The sequence below is a fragment of the Arachis ipaensis genome, chromosome B9 (assembly GCF_059453495.1).
Source record: "Arachis ipaensis isolate K30076 ecotype BB chromosome B9, ASM5945349v1, whole genome shotgun sequence".
NCBI classification, from domain to species: Eukaryota; Viridiplantae; Streptophyta; class Magnoliopsida; order Fabales; family Fabaceae; genus Arachis; species Arachis ipaensis.
This window is the reverse complement of record NC_142444.1, coordinates 54,896,828-54,920,346: the sequence shown is the minus strand read 5'-3', so window position 1 is coordinate 54,920,346 and position 23,519 is coordinate 54,896,828. Positions and strand designations below refer to the sequence as shown.

Sequence of the window (23,519 nt, the reverse complement as noted above, 5' to 3'; positions counted from 1 at the left end):
TAAAATTAAAATCTCAAATTTCCAAATTTAAAATTTCAAAATTTAAATTTCAAAATTTAAACCTTTTTCAAAAAAAATCATATCTTTTTCAAAATCTTATCTTATCTTATTTCAAAAATCAAATTTTATTATTTCAAATTTCAAATTTCAAAATTCAAATTTCAAAAATTTAAAATTCAAAATTTCAAAATTCAGATTTCAAAATTTAATTTTCAAATTTCAAAATCTAATTTTCAAATTTAAAAATTTAAATTTCAATAACCTTTTAATTTCAATTTGTTTTTATTTGTTTTTAAATTTTTATTTGCTACTATGAACTCTCACCCCTTTGGCTATGAGTCTGGTTACAATTCTGTTGCAGGAAGAGGAAATTACAAGGAGAACAGGCATCAAGGTTGGAACAATCAAAGATGGGAGGAGCCACAAGGATTTGATCAACCCTCATGGCAACAACCACCTCCAATGGACTATCAATAGTCACCACCATATGCCTATGAACCCTCTACTCAAAATAACTCTGGACCACCATACTCACAATCCCCTTACCACCAAACACCTCCATATGACCCTAACCCACATCCACCATACCAACCACCTTATGAACCATATGAACCATACATAGAACCACCCCAATTCCAACCCAATTACTCCCAAGAACCACCACCTCAATATTTGCCATCTCCATATCCATCAATCCAAGAGCACTATGTTCCTACTTATGATAGCCGAGCGCAACAAGAATCAAGTGATCGTCTCACGGAAACATGTGCAAAACTTCAAGCAACCCTTCACCAATTGAATCAAGCAATAAATCAATTACCTTCCCGATGTTCGGACACTCAAGAAACCCCCATGGCTTCATGTGGACAATATAATGAAGAACGTAGCATGAAGGAGATACTAGAAACTCCAGTGGACAGTACGGAGCATGACTTTGTACTGGAACAAGTGGAGGAAACTGTGATTATTGAAGAGGAAGAAGTGGTTGCAGACTTAGGAGATGCTGAACCTCCATGGGAAAGTCAGGTTATAGAACCTCCTTCCAAGGCGATTGAAATTGATGCTGAGGAGGGTGTACAACCTCCAAGGCATATCATGGCTAAAGACTTTGAAGAGGTTAATCAAGAGATGGAGATTCAAGAAGAAGAAGCACAACCTCCTATGCCTTTGGTCAGTAGTAAAGAAGAGACTGAATTGGAAGAAATCTACCAAGAGGAAGAGGTTGAAATTGAAGAAGCTTGCAAAGAGGTGGAAGTTGTCAAAGAAGAGCACAAGGGAGTGGAGCTGGAAATCACCTTGCCGTAGTTATTGGAGACCCCTACCCCTAAGTTGCCATCATCCTTCACAACATTCAATTGGGTAAAATTCATATCCCTTAGCTTTCTAATCCCACTTGAATATGGGCTACTGGAGACGGATGGTCAACTTAGAGCTCTTTGTGGCATTAAGAGTAAGAGGAAGATGGCCAGTGGTAAGAATTGTCCTGCAAGGTTCATTATGGTTGGGAGCTTTAAGTTTAAACGCAAAGGTTGGTGTAGAGCTCAACTGAATGGGTCTAGGAAGTTGTTTGGCCGCTTTAGTGAGAATTCAGATTGCTTGCTACCCAGATGGAATCATGATGATCAACACAAAGATGGGTGTAAAAGCAAAGTTTGGGATCCTGGAGTCTGTTCTAACATTCAGCACACTGGAAGCCTGAGAACCTGTTTAAAACTGCTCAAGGGCTTTACGTGTCTAGTTTGGGATCCCGAAGGCCATTGGAATCATAAACATTGGTGGAGATTCCTAGATGAGTTCAAGCACAAGGCACCATAACAAAGGACTCCCCAAATGTCCAACTTAAGGACTTTAACTAAAAGTGCTAGGTGGGAGACAACCCACCATGGTATGATCGTCTCTTTTTCAGTTTTAATTCTAAGTCTGTTCTGTTTGTTTTTAAGTTTTATTTCATTGGACCTGGAATCATGCATAACATTCATATTAAAATTGCATTCTGCATACTGCATTATTAAAAAAAAAAGAGAAAAAAAAGCACGCACGTGACGCGGCAGCGTCGCTGACGCATCCGCGTCGAGTGGGAATACTGGCCTCCCACGCAACCGCGTGACCTGGACTTCGACGTAAAAATGGGTGCACGACCGAAAGTTGTGCCAGAGTGGTGCTGGATTGGTGCTGGACGCATGATCCTTTCCACGCAGCCGTGTGACCAACGCGACCGCGTCACATCCCAATCATTGACCACTCACGCGATCGCATGCCCCACGCGATCGCGTCACCCAATATTTGGCAATTAATGATTTTGAACAGAGAGTTGTGCGAGTGCAAGGCTGCCCTCGCGCCAGTGGCATAAAACGGGTCATGCGACCGCGTGACCGACGCGACCGCGTCAATCAGTATAAGCGCAAGTCGCGCGACCGCGTGCCCCACACGTCCACGTCGCTTGCACCGCACAGCTTATCCTAATTTGCCAAATATCTTATCCTTTCTTCCCCAATCCTAATTTTTCCTCCCTCCTTTCTTACTTACTTCTTCTTCCCTTCTTTCCCTTCTCATTCTTCTTATCTTTTATTTTATTTTACTTAATTTATTTGAATATTTCATTCATTGAATTTTAATTTAGTGCATATTTTTATTTTCTTTTCTAAATTTATTATTTTTTTCTTTGGTGTTGAATTTTCTTATTTCACTGTTGCATCTTCTCTTGAAATATTTTGGGTGCTTAGTAACTTGTTTTATTCTGATTGGGTAACATTATTTAAATCAATGCTAATCTTTTATGATACTCGTACTTCTCTTGCATTGATATAAACTTATACTATCTTGCATTACCCACATTTCCCTCTCCTTTGTTGCAAATTTTGCACCACTGGTATGCCATGTGCTTCTATTGTTTTCTCACGTACATGTTGAAGCTTCCATGTAAATGAGGCCCTTTTCATTTGGCATTAACCCAACCATACTTCATTTATTTTCTTATCTGTATTATTGGGTTACCTTTCTTCCCTTTTTCTTTCAGGATGGCCACCAGGAAGAGAACCGGAAGACGTTTACATGGGGAGACAAACAAATCTATCTGCACAATTCTTGAAGAAAAGCATCAGTTGGAACAACCCGTCCACCTGCACATCTCAGCATGCACCGAGGACGGTGCAATCTTTAAGTGTGGGGAGGTCGATACTGACTTCCAAGGGTTAGTTACCTTCTTTTCAACACCAATACTCTTATTTTCTTTATTTTTTCATTGTTGCATCTGCATTTTTGATTGCATGTTTATTTGATTTTGTGCATTTAGTTACTACTTGGTTAAAGTAACTCTATTTTTGAAAAATTTCACTAATTTAAATTGAAAAAAAAAATTTATGTTAAAACTTGTTTGAAGTTGTATTTGGAACATGGTTCTTGAGCCAAAGAACACACAACCTGTGAGATTTTGAGCTTATTTATATGGTTACATTATTTAACCATAAATATTTTATTTCTGTGTGTTTCCTTCTCTATGATTGTAATCTGTATTTTGTTCCAATCTATATGTCCATTATTTAGTGTATTTACATGCTTGCATATGATTGAGGCCATTACTTGTTTAGCTCAGTTATCCCAAGTAAGCCTACCCTTTACATCATCCTTGTTAGCCACCTTGAGCTTTTTAATCCCCATTTGTTCTATATTTTACCACATTACTAGCCTTAAGCGGAAAACAAATTAATTATCCCAATTGAATCTTTGGTTAGCTTAAGATAGTGTGTTAATTAAGTGTGGGGAAACTGTGGGAACATGGGTTAATAAAGGAATGTGTTATATTTTTAATTTGATAAAATATTTGGAATTTGGGTACCTACTCATGTGAGACTAGAAAAATTAAAAATTCATGTGTATTGATAAGTTATGTTTATTTTCCTATTAAAAAAAGAGAAAAAAAAAAGAGAAAAAGAGAAAAAGAAAAAAAAAATATATATATATATAATATAAATAAATAAATAAATAAATAAGGGGACAAAATTACCCCAATGCTAAGTTAATGAAAATATCAATGCACATGTGACGAAAGTAAAGAAATATAAAAAATTTGGTACATGAGTATGGGAATCATACAAAAGTAGGAATTATGGGTAGCTAGGTATGATTTTAAAGTTTTATAGAGTGTATGTATGTTAGGTGAGAATTTAGGTTAGTCAAAGATTCAAATTATAGCTCACTTAGCCATATATATATCCTTACCTTTACCTTAGTCCTATTACAACCCTAAAAAGACCTCATGATGTTTGCATCTGTATGCTAAATATTTGTTGATTGGTTAGATGAAGAACAAAGTTTAGAAAGCATGATTAGAGAAGAGTAGAGTGATTGACCCTAAATACTTGAGAGTTAGAGTGATATACACTACCAGTAAGGGTTCAATGCTCAATTCTATGTTCCCTGCTTTCATGAGCTATCTTCTTACAAGTTTACTTGTCTTTTATTGTATAATTTGAATTAGTGAAATCTGATTTATGTTTGTCTTGGAGAACTTATTTATTTTTAAACCAAGTAGATAAAAACATTTTGCATGTAGTTGCATTCATATAGATAGGTTGCATTTCATATGTTTTACCATTCCTCTTCATCTTTATAGCTTCTCTTGAGCTTAGCATGAGGACATGCTATTGTTTAAGTGTGGGGAGGTTGATAAACCACTATTTTATGGTTTATCTTGTGCTCAATTGAGTGGATTTTATCAACTCTTTACCCACTTATTCTCATAATTTGCATGTTTTACATTTTCCTTCCTAATTATGTGCTTTGATTGAAAACATGCTTCTTTGGCCTTAAGTTCCCTATGTTTAAATCCTCTCTTATTACCATTAGATTTCTTGATATGTGTGTTAAGTGATTTCAAAGATTACAGGGCAGGAATGGATCAGAGGATAGAAAGGAAGCATGCAAAAGTGAAAGGAATACAAGAAGTTGGAGAAATTGCTAAGTTGTCCAGCCTGACCTCTTTGCACTCAAACGGCTATAACTTTAGCTACAGAGGTCCAAATGACGCGGTTCCAGTTGCGTTGGAAAGCTAACGTCCGGGGTTTCAATTTGATATATAATATGCCATAGTTTCCCTGATGCTAGGTGATGCGGTCACGTGATCCACTCAGACGCATCGCAGTGACATAAAACTAGCGTGGCAGATTTCGCAACCAGCGATTTCTGGGCTATTTCTGACCCAGTTTTCGGCCCAGAAAACACATATTAGAGGCTATAAAGTGAGGGAATGCATCCATTCATTAACAAGCTTTCATAATTCACTTTTCATGATTTAGATTTAGTTTAGAGAGAGGTTCTCTCCTCTCTCTTCTCTCTTAGGATTAGGATTTAGGATTTCTCTTAGTTTTAGGAGTGACTCTTGATCCCAGGTTCAATGTTCTTTTACTTTATATTTATCTCTTACTTTTAGATACTTTAATGCTTATATTAGTTATGTTGCCTATTTGGCCTATGCTACATTCATGTTATAGAATACTCTTTTGAATGAATGTTATTTGAGGTATTTCAGTTTAATATTGCTTTCTCTTATTTACATTATTGTTATTCCCAACTGAAGACATTTTTATTCCAGTAGATTTACTTTTCTCCTTTTGGTCTTGGTTAAGAAATCAGTAACTAAGGAGTTATCAAACTCAAACATGAATGATAATTGTTATCTTGTTAATTAAATGAACTTCAATAATCCCAATCTTAGGAAATAAATAGGATTCGAAGATCAAACCAATTAATCCCTTGACCTTCTTTTATCTTGGTAAAGGTTAACAAAGTGGAATTAAGATTCAATTCTCATCATCATTGATAAGGATAGCTAGGATAGGACCTCTAATTTCTCATACCTTGCCAAAAGTTTATTTACAGTCATTTATTTATTTTACTTGCCATTTAAATTGCTTGTTCTTCAATTACTTTATTTGCTAATTAAACTATTCACTCCTCATTCTCGAAACCCTGATTTACAATCTCCATAACCAATAATAAGAACATACTTCCCTGTAGTTCCTTGAGAAGATGACCCAAGGTTTGAATACTTTGGTTATCAATTTATTTAGTGGTTTGTTACTTGTGACAACCAAAACGTTTGTATGAAAGAACTTTTGTTGGTTTAGAAACTATACTTGCAACGAGGATTTTTCCGCAAATTTCTAGACCACGCAAAAGTTTCTCTCATCAATGATTTACAAACTGATCAAAGAGCAAGAGAAGCAGGGGCATGAGATATAGTAGTTAAAGTGCTAGAAGTTCTCCCCTGAAGAGCCCAGTGCCCTTCAACCTGAAGAGCCCAGCACCCCCTAAGCTGAAGGTTGTTGAGTTTCAACCCTGTGACTATTCCAATTCCTGTTTCACGTATTTCGATCTAATTTAGAGTTACATGATCACTAGTAGTATTTAAGTCTTTATTTTTATTTTTATTTTATGTCTTTTAATTTTTAGAATTACATAAGTATTAGTAGTAATTAATTAATTTTTATTTTACAAATTAGCTATAAAATATTCCTTTTATCATCATTAAACATGAATAAAATAATGGATTTTTCTAGAAGAATTAGAGATGCATAAATTTTCGAGTTCTACAAAAAATATATATATAATCGATTATTTTGATGTGGTGACATTGCTTTAGTTTTCTGAATGTATGGATAAACAGTGCATATTTGAAGTGGAAATTGAGGATGCTGGCTCTTGAAATAATGAAGAAAAAGGAAAAGTATTGTTGATGATCTGAAAAATCCAAAATTTGATTCTTGAAGCAAGAAAAAGTAGCAAAGAAAAAGAAAAAGCATATTTAAAAAATTGGCGAAAAGAACATAGAAAAAGAAAGAAAAAGTCATTAGCTCTTTAAACCAAAAGGCAAGAGCAAAAAGCCAGTAATCCTTTAAACCAAAAGACAAGGGTAAAAGGATCCAAGGCTTTGAGCATCAATGGTTAGGAGGGCCTAAAGGAAACAAAATCCTGGCCTAAGCGGCTCAAGCAAGCTGTCCCTAACCATGTGCTTATGGCGTGAAGGTGTCAAGTGAAAAGCTTGAGACTGAGCGGTTAAAGTCCTAATCCAAAGCCAAACGAGTGTGCTTAAGAACTCTGGACACCTCTATCTGGGGATTCTAGCAAAGTTGAATCACAATCCAAAAGGGTTCACCCAGGTAAAGGTCTGTGGCATTTATGTATCCGGTGGTAATACTGGAAAACAAAGTGCTTAGGGCCACGGCCAAGACTCTAAAAAGATGTGTTCAAGAATAAAAAAGAACTTAACTAGGAGAGTCAATAATATCATCTGGATTCTAAGTTCCTAAAGATGCTAACCATTCTGAGTTTCAATGGATAGTGAGATGCTAAAACTATTCAAAATCAAAAAGCTATTAAGTCCCGCTCATCTAATTGAAACTGAGCTTCATTGGAAACTCTGAGATTTACTGCATCCTACTCTTCTTTTTATCCTATTTTGTTTTTAGTTGCTTGGGGACAAGTAACAATTTAAGTTTGGTGTTCTGATGAACGGATATTTTATACGCTTTTTGCATTATTTTCATATAATTTTTTGTATGTTTTGTTTAATTTTTATTAAGTTTTCATAGGTTTTAGTGTTAAATTCACATTTTTGGATTCTACTATGAGTTTGTGTGTTTTTGTGCAATATCAGGTATTTTCTGGCTGAAATTGAGGAGCTGGAGCACAAGTCTGATTCAAAGACAGAGAAAGCACTGCAGAAGCTATCTGGATTTAACCTCCTTACACTCGGAAGAGCTTTTCTGGAGCTACAAAATTTCAAATGGAGCGTTCTCATACTTTGCTTCAGAATAGAGGACCCAAAACTAGCGTCCAACGCCAGCCTCCTGCCCCCTTTTAGGCATCCAGCGCCCAAGGAGAAGAGACCAGCGTCCAAACGCCCAAAGAGGACCCCTTAGCCAGTGTTCGATGCCCTAGAGGCCTCCTAGCACGTGGATCTCATCAAAGCTCATCCCAGACACTCACTAAGTGGGCCCCAGAAGTGGATTTTAGCCCTAAAAGACTGTTTTACCCTTTTTATGTAATCCTTTGTCATTAGTTTAGTATTTAAGTGATATTTTACATAATCATATAGAGGACTACACCATATTTTCGTTCATCATTGTATTTCCTATCAGTATGAGTTTCTAAACCTCCTAGGTTAAGGGGAGGAGCCCTATTGAGTTCTATAAATTAATAAAAGTATTACTGTTTCTCTTCAATCCATGTTTGATTTAATTCTAACATGTATATTCATTCTTCAACATGATGAATGGGATGACCCGTGACAATCATCTTCGTTCTTCATACTAAGACCGCGTGCCTGACAAAACACCAGTGTTCTTCTTGGGTTCGTGTGAATACTTCAGTGGAAAGCATTAAACCACCAACTTGATTATACATCTCTTAGACGGCTAATCCACGACTTCGTTGGAGACTTCTCGAGAGACCAGTTCAGCCGAGGTATGGGGACATCAGGGTCTCTGTGGTAGAGGCTAGAACCAAGGCGCAGCATCCTCTGATCCGGAAGATTCGACCTTTTTTGTGGCATTTTGAGTAGGATCACCAAAGAGAATGAACTTTAAGAACTTCACCCTCAATCAGAATGAATCCACACTAACCCTGGGGTTCAGATCTGGAGGAGCATTGGCGGCTGCTCAAACCATGCCAATCACATACAGCCTGCCATAGAAGAAATCATTCACAATTGAAGAAGACAGTAATACCAGAGTTAATTCAGAAGGACAAAGCAACTCCAAGCCTTAACCACCTTCTTATCCCTGACTATAATTCAATTCACAAAGTATTTTATACACTTTTTATTCCTTTTATGATATTAACCAAATTCAAACCAACAACTCTTCTATTTGCCTGACTAAGACCTGCAAGATAACCATAGCTTGCTTCAAACCACAATCCTTGTGGGATCGACCCTGACTCGCTCAGGTATTACTTGGACGACCCAGTCTACTTGCTGGTACAGTTGTACGAAGTGTGGGGATTCATGCATAAGAACACTCTGGAGAAGTTTCTATTTGGGTTCCTCGGCGCTAAACGTGTTTGGAGTCACTATACTAGTGGCGCTAAATGCGAGACCTGGTGTTTAGCATCAGGCCGCATGCAACTCGAGGCATGGCCACTATGAGGTGGCGTTAAACTCCCCGAAGGTGTCTATGGTTTAATTTTGTACGTGTCTCATAGCATGCCGAAGGTATCTTGGTAAGTTGAGAGGCTGGTCTGTAAAGATACACCAGAGTAGAACAGCCATATCTGCAGTGAAGGGGGACTCATGAGTGCTCGGAAAGACGTAATGGGACATAATCTGTGCCCATACTCGAGCGTCCAAGGTGAGTGCTGAAGCCAATATGCCCTTAGGTCAGGATCGATGGTACCCATAGATCCATCTGCTGCCAGGTTGTGCTATAACTCTGAGAATAGTGTCCCAGTCAAATTGGTATGTTTGGCGCTTGAAAGAGGCTTCTTGGAATGCGTCCAATCCTTCTGGAGCAGGGGGAAGATCTAAAGCTCGCTGAATAGCCTCTTCAGTTATGGGGACTTGCTTTTGATGGACATAGACAGACTGCATGGTTGGCATGTGAAAATTGGAGTAGAATTCAACTACCCATGAGAGATTAATCTGCTGTGGCTGTCTCCGTAAGAATCCCCATTGTTTGCGCTCAATGCGGGGCTCAACAAACTCAACAATGTGGGTAGGGAGGATGAGTAGGTACTCATTGTTGTAGTTCCTCTTAGCCAGGATGGGGAACATCTGCTCACAGTAGCGGTTAGTGAACTGCGCAGCATCCCTTGCTGGTAAGGCTTTTTCTGTGTCATTGACCTTAATGATCCTCTTGACTCGCTTTGTTAAGGGCTTTACTGATGTTGAGGATGGTTCCGCAGCTATTGCTCTTTTTGTTCCTTTCCTTGCCGGTGGTTTGGGAGTAGCTTTCTCTTTACCCTTCTTGGTGGCCATCCTGAAAAGGGAAAAGGAAAGTAACATGTAAAGCTAAGGGTTTAAGCAAGGAAGAGGATGGTGCAAGTGATAATCAATGCCAAGGTAAAGAAGGATGTCTTAATACATGGTTGCGACTACATGTGATCAGTTCATCCATGGAAATATAGCAAGTGCATATTATGGCAAGTAGATGCAAGATGTTTATTGGCATGCCGGCAAAGGCATGAGTAGCATAGATCAAGCATTAATTGTCCAATTTGATTATCGAATGTTCCAAACTAACAATCTATTTGTATTGACAATTATATTTAATCAATAAAATATTAAAATGAGTTTTGTGAAAAACAGACATTAGAGTAGAAGAATTGAATAATTTAAAAATGCACAATGCCGTACGGGCTTTTTCACAAACACTTAACATGCATAGTAAATATGTTATTGAAAGTATTAGATTTGAACATGCAAGCAACCCTAAGAATTAATATTAATTGTCAAACAATGCCTCAATATATTCACAAGCAAAATATAGAAGAAAATAATCAACCAAATAAATTTCTAACACCAATTAAAAGGATGTAAAAAGTAAAAAAAAAAGAAACAAAGGAAGCATAGATAATGAAATTGAAAAGAAAAAGAAGAAGAAAACATAAATAAAAGTAATAATGGAAAAGTAAAAAGGGAAGAAGAAAAAAAACTTGATGAAGAAGATGAAGAATGAGGGAGAAAATAGTAGAAAGTAAGAGAGAATAAAGAAGAAAGAAGGAAGAAGAAAGAAATAAGAAGGGAGAAGAAAGAATTAGGATTGGGGGAGAAAAGATAAGAATTCTGGCGCAGATCTAGTTAAACTGTGCATCGCATGCGACGCAGACGCGTGTATCACGCGTTTGCGTGGGTTGCGCTATTTTCAAGTGACGCGTTGACGTGGCGGAAATTGGCTAATTAAGAATTGATATAAGTTGTGCGTTGCAAGTATAGTTCTTAACCAACCAGAAATTCGCTTATCAATTTAGAAAGGTTGTCACAAAAATTAAAATTTAAAATACTGGGAGTATGAATCCCAGGTCGTCTCCCAATGAGTTGCAGAAAGGTATGCTATTTTATTAATCAGATATTTTCAGAAAGAGTTTGAGTTGAATAAACAGGAAATTAAATTGGGGAAATTAAGTAATTTAAATAAAAGCCTTGACTGGGAGTAGATTAGTTGGAAGCCCTATTCTTGTTGCAGTACTCTCAAGATTAATTGATAATTGAAGGTAATTCTGTTTAGTTATCCCTTACTAAATAAGGGAAAGTCAAACAAGTTGGAATGATGTTTCTACTCACAAGTCCCAATCCACTTACTTGGAAGGATTGACGTTAGTGACTAGAGAGCCATCCAACAATAAATCCAATTACAATATCTCTTTTGAGTATTCCAACTCAAGGGTTCCTTTCAATCAACTCCCCATCAAGTTAGGGAACTACTCGCTCATTGTGATTATGGAACACATAACATAGAAAAGGGAATTAAAGAAAGACATGATAAATAAAACTCAAAGGAATCAATTAAAAATAAAAGTAACTCTTGTATTGATAAATTCTAAAATAATCTAATAATAAAATTGAGTAAATTAAAGGACATGGAAGAGTAAAGCCAAGTAAAGAAAACGAACTAGAATGACGAAGTCTTGATGAGGTAATAACTCTTCTCAATATCCCAATGCAAAGAGCAATCGAAATAAAAGTCCTAAGAACTATGAATGTGTAGAGAGAAAACCTGGAGGAGGGGTAAAACTATATCTAAAAACTAAAAACTGTGTAGAATGAATGTTGTGTTTGGTTTTTGCATGTTCTCTGGCTCTAGTCTGATTTTCTGGGCCGAAAACTGGGCCAAAACAGGGCCCAAAATCGCCCCTAGCGAATTCTGAAGATTATGCAGATCGCGCATGTCACGCGATCGCGTCATTCATGCGGATGCGTCATGCAGCGTTTTGCTTTGCCACGCGGGCGCGTCGTCCACGCCTCCGCATCACTTGTGCTATTCCAATCCGCGCGGTCACGTGAGCCATGCAGCCGCGTCACTGCGATTTCCTCTCTTCCGCACGGTCGCGTGAGCCATGCGGCCACATCACTTCTCGCTGGTCATCTCCTTAATTTCTTGTGTTCCTTCCATTTTGCAAGCTTCCTTTCCAATCTCCAACTCATTCATGCCCTATAAAGCCTGAAACACTTAACACACAGATCATGGCATCGAATGGAATAAAGGAGAATTAAAATACATAATTAAAAGTCTCTAGGAAGCAAGTTTTCAATCATGTAATAATTTTAGGAAGGAAATATAAATGCATGCTAATCCTATGAATAAGTGGGTAAAGATCATGATAAAACCACACAATTAAACACATTATAAACCATAAAATAGTGGTTTATCAACCTCCCCACACTTAAACATTAGCATGTCCTCATCCTTAGTTGAAGGAGATAAAATAAATGAGTAGGAACATGTAAAACTCATGCAATGCAATGCAACCTGTATATATGAATGCAATTGTATGATTTTTGTGTCCACTTGATCAATAATAAATAAGCTCTTCAAAACAATTACAAATCAAATTCCACTAATTCAATTCTCATGCAGTAAGAACAGATAAAAATGCAAGAAGGCAGCTCATGAAAGCAGGGAATATAGAATTTTAAGCATTGAACCCTCACTGATGATGTATGTTCGCTCTAATCTCTCTAGTGTAAAGGGCAATCACTCAATCCTTCTCTAATCATGCTTTCTAATTTTTGTTCTTCTCCTAATCAATCAACAACATTTGTTCTTCTAATCTCTCTAGTGTAAAGGGCAATCACTCAATCCTTCTCTAATCATGCTTTCTAATTTTTGTTCTTCTCCTAATCAATCAACAACATTTGATATACCAATGCAAACATCATGAGTTCTTTTCAAGGTTGTAATGGGGCCAAGGTAATGGTAAGGATACATATATGGCTAAGTAAGCTTATAAACTGAATCCTTAATTAACCCAAGCTTTAACATAACCTATATATATATATATATATTCTATATAACTTTAGAATTCATACCTAGCTACCCAGAATTTCTCTTTCACATTCCATACTCATGTATCAACTTTTATTTTAATTTTATCATACATGCATTGACCTTTGAATTCTTAACTTAACGTTGGGATAATTTTGTCCCCTTATTTATTTATTGAATATTTTTTATATATATATTTCTTTTTTTTATAAGCATAAAAATAAACATAGCTTATCAATGCACATAGATTTTTAATTCTTATAGTTTCACATGAGTAGGTATCCAAATTCCCATTATATTATCATGACACATTCCCTTATTATCTTTTGTTCCCACAATTTTCCATACTTAATTAGCACACACAATTCTATCTTAAGCTAACCAAAGATTTAGTTTGGGATATATAATTGTTTTTCTGCTTAAGGCTAGTAATGTGGTAAAATATAGAACAAATGGGATTTAAAGGCTCAAAGTGGCTAACAAAGGTAATTGAAAGGGTAGGCTTAATTTGGATAAGTGAGCTAAATAATTAATGGCCTCAATCATATGCAAACATATAAATATAATAAATATTGGACATATAGGATGAAACAAAATATAGATTACAATCATAGATAAGTAAACACACAAGAATAAAATAATTATGGTTAAATAATGTAACCATGCATGAAGGCTCAAATCTCACAGGTTGTGTGTTCTTTAGCTCAAAAATCATGTTCCAAATAGAACTTCAAGCAAATTTAACATAAAAATTTAATTAAAATTAGTGAAATTTTGTTCCAAAAATAGAGTCTTAGAAGAAACTTATTGTCTTTTCAATCAAGTAGAACATGCATGCAACTAATCTATTACTATGTAATTTATCTTATTCTATAAAAGAAAAAACTAACTAAATATCCTAGTTTATTGGTGTTTAGGGAAGAGAAATTACCTCCGGAAGTCAGGTACTGACCGACCTCCCCACACTTAAGGCTTTGCACCGTCCTCGATGCCATCTGTCAGGAACAGGGGTGGGCTGGTAGCAGTATCTCCACAGTCGGAACCATCATGGCTCCCTGTGCTGGTAAAGGAAGTGGAGTCCGGGGTGTCTGAGTCCTTGAATTTTCCCATGATTAGCTCCTTGAGGTATGTGAATTGGCGCTTGTTATGGCGCTCTTTCATCTTAGCTTTGTGTTCCTGCCGATCCAACCTTTCGAGTATCTGATGGAGCAGTTGGTCTGTGGTAGGTGCTTGTGGTACGGAAGGAGGAATGTCCTGAACCGGTTCAGTGGGCTGGCTTGTAGTGGCTGCTGAGGGTCTGATATATTTCCCATTAGGGATATATTGATCATCCTATGGAAGTATGGCTTTGGTGTTCCCAGCTCTGAAGGAGACTCCGGCTGCTGAGATGAGATCTGAGACCAAAGCAGGGAAAGGTAAGTTGCCCGTGATTTGTACGTGTCCCATGGCATTCCGGATGTATCTTGGTAGGTTCAGAGGCTGGTCTGTAAGGATGCACTATAGTAGAACGGCCATGTACGCAGTGAAGGAGGACTCGTGAGTGCTCGGAAAAACGTAATGGGACTTGACCTGTGCCCATACGCGAGCCTCCAAGGTAAGTGCTGAAGCCAAAATTCCCTTAGGGCGGGTACGATGGTATCCGTAGATCCATCGGCTGCCAGGTAGTGCGATAACTCTGAGAACAACGTCCCAGTCAAATTGGTACATCTGGCGCTTGAGTGCGGCTTCTTGAAAGGTGTCCAAATCTTCTGGAATAGGGGGAAGACCTAGAGCTTTTTGAATGGCCTCTTCTGTAACGGGGATTTACTTCTGACGGACAAAGACAGACTGCAGGGTTGGCAGGTGGAAGTTGGAGTAGAACTCGACTACCCAAGAAAGGTTGACCTGCCTCGGCTGTCTCTGTAGGAAACCCCATTGTCTTTGTGCAATTTGTGGCTCAACAAAGGTAGCAATATGGTTTGGGAAGAGAAGAATATATTCGTTGTTGTAGCTCCTTTCTGCCAGGATGGGGAACATCTGCTCACAGTAGCGATTGGGAAATCGTGCAGTGTCCTTTGCTGGGAAGGCTTTTTCTTTATCATCAACCTTTATAATCCTCTTAAGTCTCTTTGTTGAGGGTTTAACCGCAGTTGAAGAGGGTTCTGCCACTAATGCTCTTTTTGTTCCACTTCTTGCTGTTGATTTGGGAGTAGCTTTCTCTTTTCCTTTCTTGGTGGCCATTCTGAAAAAGGGGAGAGAAAGTAAATTAAATTCAAAGAGATAGAGCAAGGAAGAGAACAGAAAAGGGTGGTGATGAATGCACAGTAAAAGGTAAATGATGTTAACACATGGTCATGACTACATGTGAAAAGTCATCAATGGAAAATAGTTAGTGCATATGATGACAAGTGAATGCAAGGTGTTTATTGGCATGCTGGCAAAGGCATGAGTAGCATAGATTAAGCATCACTCGTAACAAACCATCACGTTTGTATTGACAATTATTTATAACGAATAAAATATAAAAGGGGTTTTGTGAAAAACGGGCATTTAATAGAAGAGTAGAATAACGTAGAAAAGTGCGAAATGCCATATGGGATTTTTCACAAACACATAGCATGCATGGTGAAATAATGTATGGAAAGTATTAAATTGAACATGCAAGCAACCCTTTAAAAAGTAATACATAATTGCCAAACAAATTTAGAACAATCTACAAGCATATAATGAGAGATAATGACTCAAATAAATTTCGAACACCAAGGAAGAAAATATGAATAATGAAAGGAGAAAGAAAAGAAAAGAAGATAACATATAAAAATAAGAATAAAAATAGAAAAGTAAGGAGAGAAGAAGAAAAAGAAAACCTTGTTAATGGGAGAGAGAGAGAGAGTGAGGGTGTAAAAAGTGAGAAGGAAGGAAGAAGGAGGAAGGAAGAAGGGAGGAGGAAGAAATAAGGAGGGAAAAGAGAAAATAGGATTTGAGGAGAAAAAGATAAGATAAGTGGCAAATCAGGGAAGCTGTGCGGCGCAATCGACGTGGTCGTGTGGGGCACGCGGTCGCGCGACTTGCGCTGATACTGATTGACGCGGTCGCGTCGGTCACGCGGTCGCGTGACCCGTTTTATGCCACTGGCGCGAGGGCAGTCTCGCGCTCGCACAACTCTCTGTTCAAAATCATTAAGTCCAAATATTGGGTGACGCGATCGCGTGGGGCATGCGATCGCGTGAGTGGCCATTAGAAGGATATGACGCAGTCGCGTCGGTCACGCGGCTGCGTGGGAAGGATTGTGCGTTCAGCACCAATCCAGCACCACTCTTGCACAACTTTCGGTCGTGCACCCTTTTGACGTCGAATTCTAGGGCACGCGGTCGCGTGGGGCAATTTGTGCCATTGGCACGCCTCCAGCCACGCTCCTGCGTGACTCTCTGTTTGTTTTTAATTTTCTCCCATCTTCTTGCGACGCGGACGCGTCAATGATGTGGTCGCGTTGCGGAACCATTTTTTTTTCAATTAAAATTAAAAATAAAAGTATGTAAATGCAAATGCACGAAATGTACTAATAAAGAGAAGAGTTATTAAATAGAAAAACTAAAAATAAAGAAAAGAACGATCATACCATGGTGGGTTGTCTCCCACCTAGCACTTTGCTTTAACGTCTGTAAGTTGGACGCTCCATTAGCTCAATCTTCGGCTATGTGAGGATCTTCCAAGAGGAAGATCTCGAGCTCCTTATTTTTCTGCATCCGCTCTCCATGGTACAGCTTTAAATGATGTCCATTAACTTTGATAAGTTCAAAGCTGGAAGGATGGCTTAGGTGATAAACTCCGTACGGTTTGGCTTTCTCTACTCTGTATGGACCTTCCCATCTTGATCTCAACTTGCCTGGCATGAGCCTCAGTCGAGATTTGTAAAGGAGGACTAAGTCTCCAGGTTGAAACTCTTTTCTCTTAATGTGCTGATCATGTACAGCCTTCATCTTCTCCTTGTATAGTCTGGAGTTCTCATAAGCTTCTAGGCGAAGGCTTTCCAATTCTCGCAGTTGCAATTTCCTTTCAGCTCCGACTTCCTCAATTCCCACGTTGCACTCCTTTACTGCCCAAAAGGCTTTGTGCTCGACTTCAACAGGGAGATGACAAGCCTTTCCATAGACTAAGCGGAAAGGACTCATCCCAATGGGTGTCTTGTATGCGGTTCTGTACGCCCAAAGTGCATCTTGTAGCCTGGTGCTCCAATCTCTTCTATGAGGTTTGACTATCTTCTGCAAGATACGCTTTATCTCTCTGTTTGACACCTCAGCTTGCCCATTAGTCTGAGGATGGTAGGCTGTTGCAACCTTATGAATTATTCCATGCTTCTTCATTAATCCTGTTAGTCTCCTGTTACAAAAATGGGTGCCTTGATCGCTCACGATTGCTCATGGTGATCCAAAGCGACAAATAATGTGGTTTCTCACAAAGGAAACAACAGTGTTAGCATCATCAGTGCGGGTAGGAATTGCTTCCACCCATTTGGAAACATAATCCACAGCTAACAATATATAAAAATAACCATTAGAATTTGGAAATGGACCCATGAAGTCAATGCCCCAAATGTCAAAAATTTTACAGAAAAGCATAATTTGTTGAGGCATCTCATCCCTCCTGGATATATTACCAAATTTTTTGCATGGGAAACAAGATCTACAAAATTCAGCAGCGTCTCTAAAAAGTATAGGCCACCAGAATCCACAGTCTAAGATTTTTCTAGCTGTTCTTTGAGGGCCAAAATGTCCTCCACTCTCAGATGAGTGACAGGCCTCTAAGATGGACTGGAATTCTGATTGAGGCACACACCGTCTAATTACCTGGTCAGCGCCACATCTCCATAAATATGGGTCATCCCATATATAATATTTAGACTCGCTTTTCAGCTTGTCTCTTTGATACTTAGAAAAGTTTGGAGGAAAGGTGCGGCTAACTAGATAATTAGCTACAGGTGCATACCAAGGGACTACCTCAGATACTGCTTGCAGGTTATCAAATGGGAAATTATTAGCTATAGGAGTGGGATCATCTGAAATGTGCTCAAGGCGACTCAAGTGGTCTGCCACTAAATTCTGGTTACCACTCCTATTCTTAATTTCTAAATCAAATTCTTGTAATAGCAGTATCCAACGTATAAGCCTTGGTTTGAACTCCTTTTTAGCTAATAGATACTTTAGAGCTGCGTGGTCCGAGTACACTACTACCCTCGTACCAAGTAAATAGGCTCGGAATTTATCCAGAGCAAAAACAATAGCAAGAAGCTCTTTCTCAGTAGAAGTGTAATTGGATTGTGCTGCATCTAGAGTTTTAGACGCATAAGCAATAACAAAAGGGTCCTTACTTTCACGCTGAGCCAATGCTACTCCTACTGCATGGTTGGAAGCGTCGCACATTATTTCGAATGGCTGGCTCCAGTCCGGTCCTCTCACAATTGGAGCTTGAGTCAGGGAGGTCTTCAGCTTATCAAACGCTTGTTTGCAATCTTCACTGAACTCGAACTCAATATCCTTCTGCAGTAGTCTGGATAAGGGAAGTGCTACCTTACTGAAGTCCTTAATGAATCTCCTGTAAAAACCTGCATGGCCAAGGAACGAGTGGACTTCCCTCACAGAAGAGGGGTAAGGTAAATTAGAAATAACATCCACCTTTGCTGGATCTACAGAAATGCCAGTATTAGACACAACATGTCCTAGTACAATCCCTTGTTTAACCATAAAGTGACATTTTTCAAAATTTAATACAAGGTTTGTACTAACACATCTATCTAATACTCTAGATAATCCATCTAAGCAAAGGGTAAAGGAATTGCCATAAACACTAAAATCATCCATAAAAACTTCCATACAGTCCTCAATAAGATCAGAGAAAAGACTCATCATGCACCTTTGGAAGGTAGCTGGTGCATTGCACAAGCCAAAGGGCATCCTCTTGTAAGCATAAGTCCCAAAAGGACATGTAAAAGTAGTCTTTTCCTGATCCTCAGGAGCTATATGAATATGGAAATAACCTGTGTAACCATCTAGAAAACAATAATGTGATTTACCTGACAAGCGATCCAGCATTTGATCAATGAATAGAAGAGGATAGTGATCCTTACAGGTTGCTTGGTTGAGGCGTCTGTAGTCAATGCAGACCCTCCAAGCGTTCTGTACTCTGGTTGCTATGAGCTCTCCATGCTCATTCTTCACTGTAGTGACTCCAGACTTCTTTGGTACTACTTGTACTGGGCTTACCCATTCACTGTCTGAGATGGGATAGATGATATCTGCCTTCAGTAGTCTGGTCACTTCCTTTTTGACAACCTCTAAGATAGTGGGGTTCAGTCTTCTCTGGGGTTGACGAACGGGCCTTGCTCCCTCTTCTAAAAATATTCTGTGCTCACATACTTGAGGGTTGATGCCTACTATATCTGCCAAACTCCACCCAATTGCCTTCTTGTGCTTCTTCAGCACACTAAGTAACTGCTCTTCTTGTTGAGAAGTGAGTTCCCTTGCCATGATAACTGGACACTGTTGCTTGTCCTCAAGGTAAGCATATTTGAGGTGTGGAGGAAGGGGTTTTAATTCTAACTTCTGATCATGGTCAGGTTGAAACTTACTAATCGGCCATCTATTTCAAAAGAGTATGTTCCTGAAAAAGCATCCAATTTGAACTTTGATGTCTTCAGGAAAGGTCTTCCAAGTAAGATTGATGATGGCTTCTCTGAGTCATTTTGGGGCATCTCCAGAATATAAAAATCAGTGGGGAATGTGAGTCCCTTAATGCCCACTAATACATCTTCAGCAACTCCAACCACTGTAATAATGCTCTTATCTGCTAACATAAAACGAGCTGCCGACCTTTTTAAGGGAGAGAGCCTCAAAATATCATATATAGACAAAGGCATTATACTCACACATGCTCCTAAATCACACATGCAGTCAGAAATTATCACACCACCAATAGTACAATTAACTATACAAGGACCTGGGTCACTACACTTTTCTGGTAAACCTCCCATTAAAGCAGATATGGAACTACCTAAAGGAATAGTTTCTAATTCATTAATTTTGTCTTTATGTATACATAAATCTTTTAGAAACTTTGCATATTTAGGTACCTGTTGAATAACATCAAAAAGAGGAACAGTTACCTCAACCTTTTTGAATATCTCTACCATTTTGGGATCAGGTTCCAGCTGCTTCCTAGGCTTCCTTGCAAGTTGTGGAAATGGAATAGGAGTGGTGTCTTCTGCCGTATCTGCGCCCTGTGGTGCTTCCTCCTGTGGTTGAACTTCTTCTTTTTCAGCTATGCCCTGTGTGTCCTCTTCCTCTTCAACATCTTCTATTTCCACTACCTCTTCAGCTGAGGCGTGTTCTGGTAGGCTTGGCTCCTCCTGATTCCTCTCCTGCAGTATGGTTCCGGACCTTAGGGTGATGGCATTAATGTCACCCTTGGGATTGGGAAATGGTTGAGAGGGAATTCCGCTGGAGCTCAAAGGCTGGTTATTGGAGTTATTCATTGATCCAATCTGTGAGACTGATGAGTATTTTTGTGGAAAAACGAATTTCTCCAAAACACCCAAAACTAACCGGCAAGTGCACCGGGTCGCATCAAGTAATAATAACTCACGGGAGTGAGGTCGATCCCACAGGGATTGAAGGATTGAGCAATTTTAGCTTAGTGGTTGATTTAGTCAAGCAAATCAAGATTTGGTTGAGAGATTTGTGATTTGCAGAATTTAAATTGCAGAGAAAGTAAAGGGAGTGGGTAAATTGCATGAAAGTAAAGAGAACTGAAATTTAAAGTGCTGAATCTTAAAGAACAAGAAATTAAATAGCAGAAACTTAGAACGCAAGAAATGTAACTTGCAGAATCTTAAATTGCAAGAAATGTAAATGGCTTGAATTGTAAAGGGAATTGGGAATTGGATTTGCAGAATTTAAACAAGGAAAAGTAAAATTGCAACAAATATAAGAGTGGAAGATGAATTAGATTGAATCAGATCTTGAAACAGAAATGTAAATGAGCTTGAAAGCAGTAAACAGAGAATGTAAAATGACAATTCAGATCTCAGGACCCAAGAGACTAGATAACCAAGTCTAGATCTCAATGCCTTCCTAGATCCAACAAGAGTAATTGCAAAGAAAATGTAAATTGCAAAGAAAGTAGATGAAGAAGCAGTTAACAGAAATTTAAATTCAATTGTGCAGTAAAGAAACAAAGAGGTCTCAGGATGAGATTGAAACAGATTTCCTTCAATTCTCCAACCCAAGATCCAAGACAATTGTAATTGAGATTGAAAGCAAGAAAAATAAGAGGAAGGGAATTCAATTCTCCTTCCCCGAGACTTAGAAATTAAAATTCACTCCACACCCAAAAGCTCTCCGAAAACTCTCTATGAAAACTAAAAGGGAAAGCTCCCCGAAAAACTTAAATCCTATGCTATTTATACACTTTCTTCAAATGGTCTTCAAGCCTTCAATTGGGCCTTTGCTCTTGATGGAATTGGGTTGATAGAGGCCTTGGTTGATTGCTCTTGGAGTTTGGAGAAGAACCGAATTGAACCAGGTTTGGAATCATGAAAGCTTGAGTAAAAGTTTCAGTAAAAGTTTGAGGCAAACTTTTACTCCAACTTTTCACATCAGCCACCCTCTTTTGCTGATACCAACGTTGGGGAAAAAGTTTGGGGTCAAACTTTTGCTCCAACCGTTGGCCTACCCTTGCACACTCATGGCGCCAACGTTTGCCAAAAAGTTAGAGGCAAACGTTGGCGCAAACTTTTGCTCTCCAGGGTGTGTTGTTCATGCGCCAACGTTTGCCAAAAAGTTTGAGGCTAACGTTGGCGCAAACTTTTGCTCTCCAGGGTGTTGATTTGTGATGCCAAAAGTTTGCCAAAAAGTTTGAGGCAAACTTTTGGTCCAGCTTTTTGCACAAAAGTTTGCACAAAAGTTTGAGGCAAACTTTTGGTCCAGCTTTTTGCTCCCTGGTTCATTTTCACTTATTCCAAAAGTTTGAGCTAAAGTTTGAGGCAAACTTTTGCTCAAACTTTTTGTCCTCTCTTCCTCCTAGCCATTCCTTCTTGCTTCAACCTTTCTCCAAGCTTTCTTCACCTATCATTAATCAACCAAACACATCAAAGCTATGCTCAAAATCATGAGATATTCATTCTTTCATAATATGTGACAATTATAGCATAAAACCTCATGAAATAGCATGAATTCATACATGGTTGATTAAATCAAAGGAAGCATGAAAATCTACCCAATTGGCTTGCTTATGGCTCAAGAAAGTGCATAATTCAATTGAAAACAAAAGAAAAAGGCTAGTGAAACTAGGCTAAGATGACTTGTCATCAAAGACAAGAGCTTGCAAAGTAGCCTTCAGACCATTTAGAGTGGCATTAATGTTATTTTCCATGGTCTGTTGTCTCCGATCGATAGATTGTAGTAAATCATCATTAGAAGATGAGGAAGGATAAGTAATTTGAGAGGTCTGCTGTTGGGTATTCTGTGGTCCTTGGGATTGTCTTAGGTGAGGTGCTCTGTAAGGCTGGTTCTGGTTCTGCTTTCTGTTGTTGTTATTATTCCACCTCTGATTTCCCTGATTGTCTCTACCTCTTCTGTTGTTGTTGTCCCTCCAATTCTGGTTAGAATTGTCCTGCCATCCATGGTTGTAATTGCCACCTTGATTGTACCCTTGGTTGGGGCGGTCATAGAAGTTATGAGTGGCTGCTACGGTGTTGTCTTCCTGTTGGAGTTGTGAACACTCATTAGTATAGTGGCTATAATCAACACAGATTCCACAAACTCTCTGTGGGACTAACTGTTGGTTTTGTTGTGGTGGAGAAGGTTGAGCTTGCTGAACTTGTTGTTGATTCAATTGCATCTGCTTCAGCAAGTTGGTCATTTCATAGATACTCTGAGTTAGAGCAGCAGTCTCTCTGCTAGAGGATACTTCTGCAACGGCTTTTAAACGGCCTTGTTTTTGCCTATGATTCCCAGTAGATTCAGCTAAGTCACTGATCAATTGCCATGCCTCATCAGTGGTCTTGTACTTTTTGATAGACCCATTGCTAGCACTTTTCAATGTAGTCTTATCTTGGGGCCTCATACCTTGTGTGACGTAACTGAGTAATACTATCTTGTCAATCATATGGTGGGGGCATGCTTTTAGAAGATAATTGAAGCGCTCCCAGTATTCATAGAGAGTCTCAGATTCATCCTAAACAATCATGGAAATGTCTTTCCTCAGTTTATCAGTAACTTCAGCTGGAAAGAATTTTTCCAAGAGTTCTCTTCTCAGTGTATCCCAGTTGGATACAGTTGCTGCTGGTTGAGTGTAGTACCACTCTCTTGCCTTCCCCTCAAGAGAAAACGGAAAAGCTTTCAGCAAAATTGAAGTTTCATCTGCACCATCACGCCTAACGGTAGAACAGGCTGCTTGAAAATCTCTCAGGTGCTTGATAGGCTCTTGAGCAGGCAAGCCATGAAACTTGGGCATCAAATTGAGCAGTACGGTCTTTATTTCAAAGTCTGTAGCCACCGCTGGGTG

General features: G+C 38.7%; 1 non-coding gene across 1 annotated transcript; it reads left to right on the top strand.

Annotated features, from left to right (window-relative positions):
* Window positions 1-23,114: 23,114 nt before the first annotated feature.
* Window positions 23,115-23,222, top strand: LOC148544708 (small nucleolar RNA R71). Its single transcript, XR_015901421.1, has one exon. It is a non-coding gene; the product is annotated as a small nucleolar RNA R71 (small nucleolar RNA).
* The last annotated feature ends 297 nt before the right edge of the window (window positions 23,223-23,519 follow it).